General features: G+C 39.8%; 1 protein-coding gene across 1 annotated transcript in view; it reads left to right on the forward strand.

Moving 5' to 3' along the window:
* Window positions 1-5667: 5667 nt before the first annotated feature.
* The window catches only part of CCNB3 (cyclin B3), a 60026-nt gene continuing 51990 nt past the window's right edge, over window positions 5668-13703 (forward strand). The window contains exon 1 of the mRNA XM_024988519.2: window positions 5668-6121. The gene's annotated coding sequence lies outside the window, so the exon portion shown is untranslated. The remainder of the gene's footprint in view (window positions 6122-13703) is intronic.

Genomic DNA, 13703 nt, shown 5'->3' on the forward strand with positions numbered 1-13703 from the left:
AGATGGTGCTGCTTTCCTCAACCCTCCATACCCTCCTAAAGACTTGATTGCCAGTTGGTACCAGAACTTATACTTCATGACATCACTGTTTCCATGGAGAACAGTGACAGCACAGTCAGGGACTTTGTCCTTAGGATTCTAGTGTCTACTTCGTCCAATAAGCTTTAACCTTTCTTCATGAGACATTATTAGCCCCCCCCCCCCCCCACCCAAAGCCAATCCACTTGGGTCAGGGTCACCCTTTCACATACTCCTCAACCAATCAAAAGACCTGAGCCTCACTTATTATTTTCCATTATGGTCAGTGACAGATTGCTGGCTACAGTGTTTCTTAAAGCAATATCCACCCATTTGAGATGCCTTCAGGTTAGCCCCAGTTTGGAAGCATTAGCCCATAACCAAATCCTCTTATTGTGTCCAAGTCTTATCTTGGTTTTTCCTTGTCCTTTCTCCACCAGCCTTCACCTTAACCTCATGGGAACAAATGTATCTAAATTAAAAATCAGTTAAGATGAACACCTAAATCATAGTTTCAAATCCTTGGTTCTACCTTCATTTCTTCTTTTATCTGTTCCCTCAAATCACATGTCTTAACCCTCCTGTACAATTTTGATATTGTCAGTTCATGGCATCAGAGACAAACAGAGCTGGACCTTTGTTTGAGGTGGCAAAACCTATTTTATTCAGGCTACTGAAGTAAGGGAGATAACTCAGATGAACAGAGCTCAATCCACTGAAACAAAAGGCCTTTAAAATGCTGGGAAGTGCTAGAGGAAGTAAAATCTTGGTGGTGCAGTGGTAAGGAATCTGCCTGCCAGTGCAGGAGATGCAGGAGATGTGGGTTTGATCCCTGGGTCAGGAAGACCCCCTGAAGAAGAAAATAGCTACCCACTCCAGTATTCTAGCCTGGAAAATTCCATGGACAGAGGAGTGATGAGGGAAATCTGTGTGGTGGGAGGTTAATCAATGTGATCAGGACATCTGTGTTTGCTAACTGGTGCTTATCAAAGTTAGATTCCTACCCTTCCATACAGACTGGGAGACAGGGGCCCTGTCTTTCTTGATGATTACATTTCAAAGGGATGACTCCCAGGCCTTCGAGAAACATTTTCCTGGGTTATAGAGGATACTTTCCAAAGGGACAGAGAAAAGATTTACAATCACAAGTTTTCTAATGTAAATTTCTGAGTAAAGGAAGATCAGGGGGCTACAGTCAGGTTTTGGCTGAAATAAACAGTAAATTCTTTTGGCACTTTTGAACTTTCTCAGACAGGCATTTTAAAGAGGTTGGTATCATCATCCCATGGACATGGCCTTGAATTGATAGAAACTATGCTGGTGTTTGTTCAAGTCTCTTAATGTAGAGAGTGGATGAAATTGTTTGTGCTGAAGGTTATAGTTCTTTCTAGGCCAAGGTTGTGGAGAAGGCAATGGCACCCCACTCCAGTACTCTTGCCTGGAAAATTCCATGGACAGAGGAGCCTGGTAGGCTGCAGTCCATGGAGTCGCAAAGAGTCGGACACGACTGAGTGACTTCCCTTTCACTTTTCACTTTCATGCATTGGAGAAGGAAATGGCAACCCACTCCAGCGTTCTTGCCTGGAGAATCCCAGGGACAGGGGAGCCTGGTGGGCTGCTGTCTATGGGGTCACACACGACTGAAGCGACTTAGCAGCAGCAGCAGCAGACCAGGGTTGAGGCCTAGTTGAGAAGGCAGCTCAGAGGAACCTGACTATATCAAACCATCATGTTATATACCTTAAATATATACAACTTTACTAAAAAAATAAGTTTGGGTCAAGGAAGGTGTCTTCATCAATGGTTAGAATACTTAATACAAGACTTGTTTTTCCTATACTACTCTTTGGTCAGGGGAACTTTTGATGATTAAAGAAAAAGTTGGAGCTCCTGTGTCTGGCTCATGTCTGTGGAATAAGAAGCAAAGAAAGAAAATGTTTACTTATTCTTCAATCACAAGAAAGTATACCCTAACATAAAAACAAACAGACAACAGCCACACACACACACACACACAAAGCTATAAAACACCCCTCACAGCCTAGAAGAGAACAACTGTGATCTCTGTCTGGAAAATGTCTGATGAAATCACCTAACTGATAAAGAGGGAACTATTATGGATAATTAGAGGCCTGTCCCTTGGCATCCCAATCCTGTCATCTTGGAGGCTAACCAGGAACAAACAAGAGCAGCATTTGGATGGGATGGGAAACCAATAATGAAACGTAAGGAAGTTTAGTCATAGGTTACAGTATATCCAACAAGAGCTTCTCTCAAGTTGCTGAAGCTCTCAGACTGGTCTGTACTGACTTGAGATGGGGATAGATGGGGGAGAAGGGATACTCAAAGAGTCAAAAGAAGGAATATGCTGTGTTAGTGTGTGAATATGTCTGAAGTAGTATACACTTAGGTTAGCCTTTAAGAATCAAACATAGAGATGTTAAGCACACAACCTTTGGTTATCATTCTCCCTCCCAATCATCATCATCTGTTTTCTAACCTTGTTTATTCTACCCAAACATCTCTTGCACACAAACTTGTGAATAATTATACAAGTCAACACTTTAAATATGCTTTCAGTTTGCATTTGGTTTGAAAGAGCTATTAAGATAATAGAAATGGGACCTGTGCCTATAATGTAATTACTATGAATAATGGCAAAATGAAATTTAAATAAGCGGAACGATCAGCCTTTATTAAATCACTCTGCCTGTTAGTACCACTAATGATCTTCCAGACTTAGATTTAGCCTACTTAATTTAGCTTATATGATGACACTGTGACCATTTGGAAAATGGCCGTGATGCTAATGATTATCAGACATTGTTTACTGTGAACCAATACAAATGGAAAATCCATTTCTTTTTCTCCTGAATTGTTTTCCAACCATGAGAATACACAATGTCATTTAGAGCAGCTTCATGCAAACATACTATGATGAAAAATTAGTTATTTTGACATCTTGGCAATGGTGCTGCATAATTACTTCTGTCAAGCATTTATGTCTGTACTGTGCATATCTGTCTGTCCTTTCCTATGAGTGATTGAAGCAGTGGAGGGAGAAAATAAAAGACTTTAAAAGCTATAAACATTCTCATTTTTTTTTTTTTTATTTCAAGGGGCAGCTGGTAAAGGAAAGCAGACTCCTAGATATTTTGTGATTTTCTTTTAGGCAGGGGCTTAATTAGGCAGCTAAGATCTGTTCTATTGCCTTGTAGAAAATGACTTACAGGTATTTTGAGGGGTGGGCTTGGCTTGGCAGTGAACATTTCTAGTCAGGCCCTCCCCCTTATAATTGTGAAATTTCCCTCCTGTGATTTCCTAGAACATTTGTTTATTGTCTGTATAATTTATCTGACATTGACTAGATCTGGCCTTGTAGAGTTAATTAACTTTCCCTATTCCTGGATCACCTACATTGAAAGCCTGGAGGGCAGTTTCTCTGTCTCTTTCTCACTGTTTCTGTCACAATACTGGGCACACAGCTGGGCTCAAGAAACAAACGATGGCTTTGAATTTCAGGCGGGTAACAAGCCAGAAGCCATATAGTCATGAAATCTGTAATAATGACAAAAATCTTGGTTAGTTACTGGAGGGAGCAGCCTTCTTAGAGTAATAATTCTTACTCTTGAGTGTGCCTCAGAATCACCTGGAGAGCTTGTTAAAATAGAAGGTTAGGGAGCTCCCAGGATCAAGAGGGTAATGTACCTGAAAAGGGCATGAAGGTTCTGCATACACCTACCCCCACCCCATGTCTTGCCTTTTACATCCCTTCTTTTGGCTATTCCTGAGTTATAAACCAGTAAACATCAGTAAGGGCTTCCCAGGTGGTGCTAGTGGTAAAGAACCCGCCTGCTAATGCAGGAGACATAAGAGATGCCGGTTGGATCCCTGGATTGGGAAAATTGGGAGGGTACGGGCAATCCACTCCAGTATTCTTGCCTCGAGAACCACATGGACAGAGACCACGGCGGGCTACAGTTCATTGGGTAGCAAAGGGTCGGACTTGACTGAAGCGACTTAGCGCGCATGCGCGCGCACACACACACGCACGTGCACACGCACGCGCATGCGCACGCACGCGCGCGCACACACACACATAACAGTTTTAAAGTTAAACAAACAGATAGTTGGGCCCCATCCCAGAGTTTCTAATTCTGCAGGTCTGCAATGAGGCCTGAAAATTGCCCTGTACTGTGTTTTGCATGCATTATCTCATTTAATTCTCACACAATCTTCTGAAGTAGGTACCTTTCATACTTTTTCTCAGGGAATTTCTCTTCTGCATCTTGGATCTGCTGCTGCTGCTGCTAAGTCATTTCAGTCTTGTGACTCTGTGCGACCCCACAGACGGCAGCCCACCAGGCTCCCCTGTCCCTGGGATTCTCCAAGCAAGAACACTGGAGTGGGTTGCCATTTCCTTCTCCAGTGCATGAAAGTGTAAAGTGAAAGTGAAGTCGCTCAGTTGTGTCCGACCCTCAGTGACCCTATGGACTGCAGCCCACCAGGCTCCTCCGTCCATGGGATTTTCCAGGCAAGAGTACTGGAGTGGGGTGCCATTGCCTTCTCCGATCTTGGATCTGAGAAGAAACGGCCATTTTGGTGGTAGTCTCACACTGGTCACTACCATTATCCCGGACGTGGGTGTCTGTGTGTGCACAGAGATTCGTACCCCACCCCCCCTTTTTTTTTTTTTGGATTCTTCTCAGGTCCAAGATGCAGAAGAGAAATTTCCTGAGAAAAAAGTATGAAGGGTACCTATTCTGATCTTTTGGCCCCATCTGGTGGTTTCAGGTTTGACTGAATCAAATACTGCTCCCCCTGCTGGTGAGAATGGTTGGGTCTGTCAGAGGACCTCTTTTCCTGAGGTGGTTTTTTTTCTGAAGAGGTTCTGCTGAGGCGGTTGTTCCGAGGCGATTATTCCGAAGCGGTTAGTATTCCCCCACTCTCTGCCCCTTTTCTGGATTTTGTTTGTTTTGTTTTCTGTTTTCGTTTCTGATTGATGGGGAGCTCCTATTCAATGTAAAGCATTTATTCCAGTCCCCCTGTGACATGTTAAAGGTAAACATATTTTTCTAGGTATTAAGAGTCTTTTGCCATATATATACATACACACACACATATATAAACATATAAATATATAATTATATCCTGTGTCAGAGCTGGAGATGTGGCTGAGGGAATTCGGCTGTTAATCGGATTTTTTTTCTCTGTCAAACCCACAAACTTGTCTCGGACATCCGACAAAAATACTTAAAATATAGTATTAACTGGAGACAGAGTTTTTATCCTTCCCTCCAGATAGTGTCATTATCAGCGAGTGAATGTTTTAAACAAAGATCTTGGAGGAGAGGAAGGGGATCTTGGAGCACGAAGCCTCTCCGGTTCCCTCACAGACCCTGTAGGGGATTCCCTCCTCTCCCAACACGCACACTTAAGGATGATTAAAATAGGGTGAAGACTACCCTAGTATTCTGCTTTGCGCGTGTAGTGTGGCCCCGCGGGGCTCTCAGGCTTAGACCTTCTTTTGCCTTTTTCAAATCAAGATGACACAGAGGGTAATGAGTTCATGTGACCACCAGGGGGTCTCAGCTGCTTGGAAAACGTGTTTGTACACAAGCCTGCTTTGCCAAGTGAAGTGAAAGTCGCTCAGTCATGTCTTTGCGACTCTTTGCGACCCCATGGACTATACAGTCCTTGGAATTCTCCAGGTCAGAATACTGGAGTGGATAACCTTTTCCTTCTCCAGGGGATCGTCCCAACCCAGGGATCGAATCCAAGTCTCCGTCATTGCTGGCGGATTCTTACCAGCTGAGCCACAGGGAAGCCCAAGAATACTGGAGTGGGTAGCCTATCCCTTCTCCAGCGGATCTTCCCAACGCAGGGATCAAACCCAGGTTTCCCTCATTGTAGGCAGATTCTTTACCAACTGAGCTATAAGGGAAGCCCTCAAAGTGAAAATCGCTCAGTCTTGTCCGACTCTTTGCTACCCCATGGACTGTAGTCCATGGAATTCTCCAGGCCAGAATACTGGAGTGGGTAGCCATTTCCTTCTCCAGGTGATCTTCCTAATCCCGGGATCGAACCCAGGTCTCCTGCATTGGTGAGTCTCCCAAATTGGTGAGTCCCTCCCTGCTAGACTCACTCCCCATCCTAAAAACTGTTTGTATATGTTATATTTATTTATACGTTTCCTTAATGGCCCCATCATAAAAATGTGTATAGGTTCAAGGAGACAGCGACAGTCCAACTCCGTAGAGAAACTAACAGGGCCTCACGTACTTAGCCATTCAGTAATCACTCTTGGTGCTATCAGAGTGATTTTGACAGTAGTGATTGTGTTACAGTAATCACTCAGCATGTGTCCTCTGAAGCCTGTTTTAGTTTTATATTCAGCTTGCTTTGGGGCTTATCACACTCTGCCTTGTGTTGTAGTTATTTCATTAGGCACTTTATCTTTCCAAATACAGAAATGCTTCGGAGAATGACTCTGTTTTACTCATTTTCATTTACACTGTAAGAGATAGCACTAGGCTGGTCTATATTAGTGAGTGCTTAAGGATATTTACATAATTGAACGTTAGTGTGTACACCTGAAACTAATATAATGTTATATAATAATTCTTTTTCAATAAGGAAAGAAAGACAACCACTGGTAATGGTTGTCCAAGAATTGCTATGCCCAGAACCAGACAGAAGTGCCTCGCCACGGCCAAAAATACTGGATCATGTTGGTCCAAAATGCCTGGTTTATTTCAATACCTTCCTAACTAGTTCCATTGAGTGTTTCCTTCCACTCTTCAATAAAATATTTTTTAAAAGAACCAATATATTTTATTAGCCACTGTTATAACAGCTTTATTGAAATGTAATTTAGATACCACATACTTCATGTAAGTGTACAATTCATTGATTTTTAGGATACTCACAGAGTTGTGCAAATATCACCATAATAAATTTTAGAACATTTTCATCACCAAAAAAGAAACCTTGTACCCTTTAGCTATCATACCTCAGTTCCCCCAACCCTGTACCTCCTCAGCTTTAGACAGCAACCATTCTAATTTCTGTCTCTATGGATTTGCCTGTTTTGAACATTTAATATGTGGAATCATACAGTATGTGGTCTTTTGTAACTGACTTCCTTCACTTAGCATAACTTTTTTCCAGTAAAGAGTTGTGACAACACATGTGAAATGTTGTTCATGAAGGAAGGAAGCTCATTAGAGACTTGGTATCAAGGATTTTTGTTGGGGGCTGGTCATGCAGGCACCCTCTGCCTAGAACATACCAAAACTCCAGAGTCCCAGGAGGAAAGATGGTGTTCATCAGAAACCACGTTGTTTGCACAAACAGTGCAAGTATAGTGAGCTATTCTTGTCAATTAAGGTGGTGGGAACCCTCCCCAAATCCAAGTTCCCAGATCCTAGCCAAGGGCCAAACTTACCAACAGGATTTTCAAATGATAACATTCTCAGGCCTGTTATATTAACTCTTTTCTACACAGATTTTGATAGGGATTGCATTGATCATTTTGAGGGGAATTGCCATCTTAACAATATTAAGTATACCAACCACTGAACACGGCATGTCTTTACATTTATTTAAGTCTTTAATTTCTCTCAAAGATGTTTTGTGGTTTTCAGTGTGCAAGTCTTGTACTTCTTTGGATAAATTTATTTTGGACTATTTTATTCTTTTTGACACCATTGTATTCATTTTCAGATTGTTCCTTGCAAGTGTATGGAAATACAATTGAGTTTTGTATATTGATCTCGTATCCTACAACCTTGAGCTCATTTGTTAGCTTATTAAGTTTTCTTTTTGTGTGTGTGTGGATTTATTAGCTTGTTAATATGGTGGATTATATGGATTTTTAAAAATTGAAGTATAGTTGATCTACAATATTACATTATGCAGATGTATAATATAGTGATTCACCATTTTAAAGGTTATACTCCATTTATAGTTATTATAAAATATTGACTATATTCCCTTTATTGTACAGTATATCCTTATAGCTTGTTGTGTTGTTTAATTGCTAAGTTGTGTCTGATTCTTTTTGACCCCATGGACTTCAGCACACCAGGCCTCCCTGTCCCTCACTATCTCCCAGAGTTTGCCCAAGTTCATGTCCATTGAATTGGTGATGCTATCCAGCCATCTCATCCTCTGCTGCCCTATTCTCCTTTTGCCTTCAATCTTTCCCAGCATCAGGCTCTTTTCCAATGAGTGGGCTCTTTGCATCAGGTGGCTAAAGTGTTGGAGCTTCACCTTACTTCAGCATCAGTCCTTCCAATAAGTATTCAGGCTTTATTTCCTTTAGGATTGACTGGTTTGATTTCCTGGCTATTCAAGGAACTCTCAAGAGTCTTCTCCAGCACCACAGTTCGAAATCATCAATTTTTCGGCACTCAGCCTTCGTTATGGTCCAATTCTCACATACAAACATGACTACTGGAAATGCCATAGCTTTGACTATATGGACCTTTGTTGGCAAAGTAATGTCTCTGCTTTTTAATACACTGTCTAGGTTTGTCATAGCTTTCCTTCCAAGGAGCAAGTGTCTTCTCATTTCATGGCTGCAATCACCATCCACAGTGTTTTTGGAGTTCAAGAAGAGAAAATCTGTCACTGCTTCCACTTTTCCCCCTTCTATTTGCCATGAAGTGATGGGACTGGATGCCATGATCTTAGTTTTTTTTAATGTTGAGTTTTAAGCCAGCTTTTTCACTCTCCTTTTTTGCCCTCATCAAGAGGCTGTTTAGTTTCTCTTCACTTTCTGTCATTAGAGTGGTATCATCTGCCTGAGGTTGTTATTTCTCCTGGCAATCTTGATTCCAGTTTGTAACTCATCCAGCCTGGCATTTCACATGATGTACTCTTCCTATAAGTTAAATAAACAGTGACGATATACAGCCTTGTCCTACTCCTTTCCCAATTTTGAACCAGTCTGTTGTTCCATATCTGGTTCTAACTGTTGCTTCTTGACCCACATACAAGTTTCTTGGGAGACAGGTAAGATGATCTGGTATTCCCATCTCTTTAAGAATTTTCTACATTTGTTGTGATCCACCCAATCAAAGGCTTTAATGAAGCAGAAGTAGATGTTTTTCTGGAGTTCCCTTGCTTTCTCTATAATCCAACAAATGTTCGCAATTTGATCTCTGATTCCTCTACTTTTTATAAATCCAGCTTGTACACTTGGAAGTTCTCAGTTCTTGTACTGCTGAAGCCTAGCTTGAAGAATTTTGAGCATAACCTTACTAGCATGGGAAGTGAGCACAATTGTCCAGTAGTTTGAACATTCTTTAGCACTGCCCTTGTTTGGGATTGGAATGAAAACTGACCTTTTCCAGCCCTGTGGCCACTGCTGGGGTTTTCAAATTTGCTGACATATTGAGTGCAGCACTTTAACAGCATCATCTTTTACAATTTGAAATAGCTTAGCTGGGATTCTATCACCTCCAGTAGCTTTATTGGTACTTTCTAAAGGCACTTGACTTCACACTCTAGGATATCTGGTTGTAGGTGAGTGACCACATTATTGTGGTTATCCAGCTCATTAAGATCTTTTTTTGTGCAGTTCTTCTGTGCATTCTTGCCACCTCCTCTTAATCTCTTCTGCCTCTGTTAGGTCCTTACTGTTTTTTGTCCTTTATCTTGCCCATCCTCGTATGAAATGTTCCTTTGATATCTCCGTTTTTCTTAAAGAGATCCTTATAGCTTATTTCATATATGATAGTTTTGTGACTCAATTCCCTACCCCTATATTGCCCCTCTCCCTTCTCTATCCCCATTGGTAACCACTAGTTTGTTTTCTATATCTCTGAGCCTGCTTAATTTTTGTTATATTTACTGTTTTTTTTTTTTTTAGATTTCACATATAAGTGAATCATATACAGTATTTGTCCTTCTCTGTCTGACTTATTTTACTTAACATAATACCCTCCAGGTCCAATCATGTTGCTGCAAATAGCAAAATTTCATTCTTTTTATGGCTGAATAGTATTCCATTTTGTGTGTGTGTATGTGTGTGTGTATCTCACATCATCTTTATCCATTTACCTGTTGCTAGACACTTAGGTTGCTTCCATACCTTGGCAATTTGTAAATAATGCTCCTGTCAACATTAAGGTACATGTATCTTATCTTTTTGTGTTAGTTTTGTTTTTCAGATATATACCCAGAAGTGGAATTGCTGGGTCATATGGTAGTTCTGTTTTCAGGTTTTTTGAGAACCTTCCATACTGTTTTCCAGAGTGGCTGTACCAGTTTACATTCCCACCAACAGTGTACTAAGGTTTCCTTTTCTCAACATCCTCACAAACACTTTGTTATGTATTGTCTTTTTGATGATGGCCATTTTGACAGATGTGAGGTGCTATCTCATTGGGGTTTTGATTTACATTTACCTGATGATTAGCAGTGTTGAGCATCTTTTCATGTACCCATTGTCCATCTGCATTTCCCCTTTGGAAAAATGTCTATTCAGGACTTCTGCCCATTTTAAAATCTGAGTTTTTTGGATGTTGTGTTGTATATAGCTTTTTTTTTCAGTGCATGTTCTAATTATTCCATTATATATACACAACATATCACAGTCTACTGTAGTTGACATTTTATCAGTTTGAGGGAGTGTAAAACTTTTCCTTCCTTTATCCTCCTACATCGATATTATTGTTTTAAACATTTCCTCTACATATATTGAGAACTGCATCAGATAGTGTTATACATTTTGCTATAACTCTCAGACATAATTGAGAAAGCAGTATCAGAAGGAGGGTCAGTTGTATCTACCTGTATTTTTACTCTTTCCACAGTTCTTTCTCCCTTGTGTTGTTAATACAAAATTTCTTCCATGACTATTTTTTTTACCTTGTAAACTTTCTATTCTTTTAAGAGGAGCATCTGAGAACGACTTCATTTCCCCTTCACTTTTGACGGATATTTTCCTTGGATATAGAATTCTCAGTTGCCAACTGACAGCTCTTTCCTCTTAGTATTGGAAAAAACACTGCCACCTTCTTCTGGCCTGTATGGTTTCTATTGTCACTCGACAAAATTTTGCTCTATTAGAAAGGTATCATTTCTCTCTTGCTGCTTTCAAGGTTTGTTTTTTTTTTGTCTTTAGTTTTCAGAAGTTTGTTTTTGTTTGAATTTCTTTGGGTTTATCCTCTTCGGGGTTTACTTACCTTTTTGAATGTAGGTTTATGTCTCTCTCAATTTTGGAAAACGTTCAGCCTTATTTCTTGGAATAAATATTTTTGTAGAAAAGATTACCAGAAGTAGAATCTCCCATCAAAATATACAATTAAAATTGATGCAGTTTTTTGTCTATATATCATACCATGATAAATTTGATTTTTAAAAGAACTCAGAAGTGGCAAGCAACAATTGGAAAAGGAAAGTATTTAATTTTAGACTCTGAAAAGATGTAAAGCAAATATACAAAAGCCCACAAATATCTAAATTGTAAAGAATGACAAGAGTTTTAATAAAAATCTACATTTACTGAGGGAAAAAAAAAAAAGAAGTAGAATCTCTGGGTAAAATGGTTCAAATTTTTAAAAGTCACTATATCTTTTCAAATAACACTCCTAAAGTTGGTAGCAGTTTTTATTTCTGCTGAAAATGTAAGTGCCTGTTTACTCACCCCTTTAGTAACAGAAGTTATTACTAATCTATCAAAATTTTGCCAATATTCTAAACAAAACAATGCATTGCTGTTTTAATCTACATGTAGTTTTAGTGAAACAGCATATTTTTATGTTTATTGACCATTTATATTCTCTAATTGTTCATTTCCTTGTCAGTTTTTTTTTTTTTTTGGTGGATAGTTCATCTTTTTCTTGTTGATCATGAAGTTCTCTTTGTACATTTTGGAAATTATTCCTTTGTCACTTGTGTTGACAATGTTTTTAGCCAGTTTGTTGTTAGATTTTTTAAACCTTGTTTTTGTTTACTTGTTTTGCCAAATACTACTTAATATTATTGAGACTTTTGCTCAAAAATCTCTAAATTTTTGTCCTGTTTAGAAAGGTTTTCTTTTTTTTTTAATTTTATTTTATTTTTAAACTTTACATAATTGTATTAGTTTTGCCAAACATCAAAATGAATCCGCCACAGGTATGCCCGCGTTCCCCATCCTGAACCCTCCTCCCTCCTCCCTCCTCCCTCCCCATACCATCCCTCTGGGTCGTCCCAGTGCACTAGCCCCAAGCATCCAGTATCGTGCATCGAACCTGGACTGGGAACTCGTTTCTTACATGATATTTTACATGTTTCAATGCCATTCTCCCAAATCTTCCCACCCTTTCCCTCTCCCACAGAGTCCATAAGACTGTTCTATACATCAGTGTCTCTTTTGCTGTCTCGTACACCGGGTTATTGTTAGCATCTTTCTAAATTCCATATATATGCGTTAGTATACTGTATTGGTGTTTTTCCTTCTGGCTTACTTCACTCTGTATCATAGGCTCCAGTTTCATCCACCTCATTAGAACTGATTCAAATGTATTCTTTTTAATGGCTGAGTAATACTCTTTATTCAAGATTATAAAAATATTTTTTATATTTTATCTAATATTTCCATGGTTGCATTTTCACAATTAAATGTTGGATCCATGTGAAATATATTTTCATGTTAAAGTGAGGTAGATAAGAGCAGATGTTTCCTACCAGGTTTTCATACAGGAATGTAGTGGGTGGGGGAAAGGAGAGTTCATGACAATTTTGTATGCCTAGGTTGGAGGGAAATATTGGAAAATGGCAGTGTCAAGAGCTGTCTCCTCTTTTCTTAGTAGTCTCTCTGAGTGCTGCCCAAAGGAAAGGTTAAGTCAACTGGAGTTTTGAAAGTTGAGAGAATTTTTTTTTTTAATTTTTGGAAAAATTATAATTTTTACTCAATAACTGTTTAATTTTTGTGAAAAACTGGAAGGAAATAGGAAAAATAAATTTCTCGTTTTGTGATTTTTGTGTTGCTGTTGTTTTGGTGGATGTACTTTTTCCTCTTTTGACTAAAGAAGATCTGTAGTGATTTGTGTTAATACTATATTTCCTTTATAGTGCATCCCAGTAGGATGCTTATCCACAGCGATGACCCTTAAAGGAAGATAACCCATTTACTTGGTTAACAAATATTTTCCACTCATCTGTCCAGGAGACAGGTATGGGGTAGTGCTTTGTCTTTGGTCTCTGGAATCAGACTGCATGGGTTTAAATCCCAATCTAATAGCTTACTAGCTGTGTGATCTTGGGCAAGTTACTACAAGCTCCTCTTCTGCAAATGTGCTGTGTGCTTAGTCACTCAGTTGTGTTCGACTCATTGTGACCCCATGGGCTATAGCCTGCCAGGCTCCTCTGTCCATGGGGATTCTCCAGGCAAGAATACTAGAGTGGGGTTGCCGTGCCCTCCTCCAGGGGATCTTCCCAACCCAGGGATGGAACCCAGGTCTCCTGCATTGCAGGTGGATTCTTTACCAGCAGAGCTACCAGGGAAGCCCTTCTGCAAAACAGAAACTGTAACAATTCATTGTATTGTTGTGAGTGTCAAAACAGTGTTACACATACAGTAAGCAGTTGATAAATGTGGACTCTTCTTAATGCTAATCACTGAAGATAGAGCACAATGCCTGTGGTCCTTACAGTTGTGGAGTTTGCATTCTTGAGTGATGAGGTAGGTT

Source organism: Bos taurus, chromosome X (genome assembly GCF_002263795.3).
Source record: "Bos taurus isolate L1 Dominette 01449 registration number 42190680 breed Hereford chromosome X, ARS-UCD2.0, whole genome shotgun sequence".
In the NCBI taxonomy this organism is placed as follows: domain Eukaryota; kingdom Metazoa; phylum Chordata; class Mammalia; order Artiodactyla; family Bovidae; genus Bos; species Bos taurus.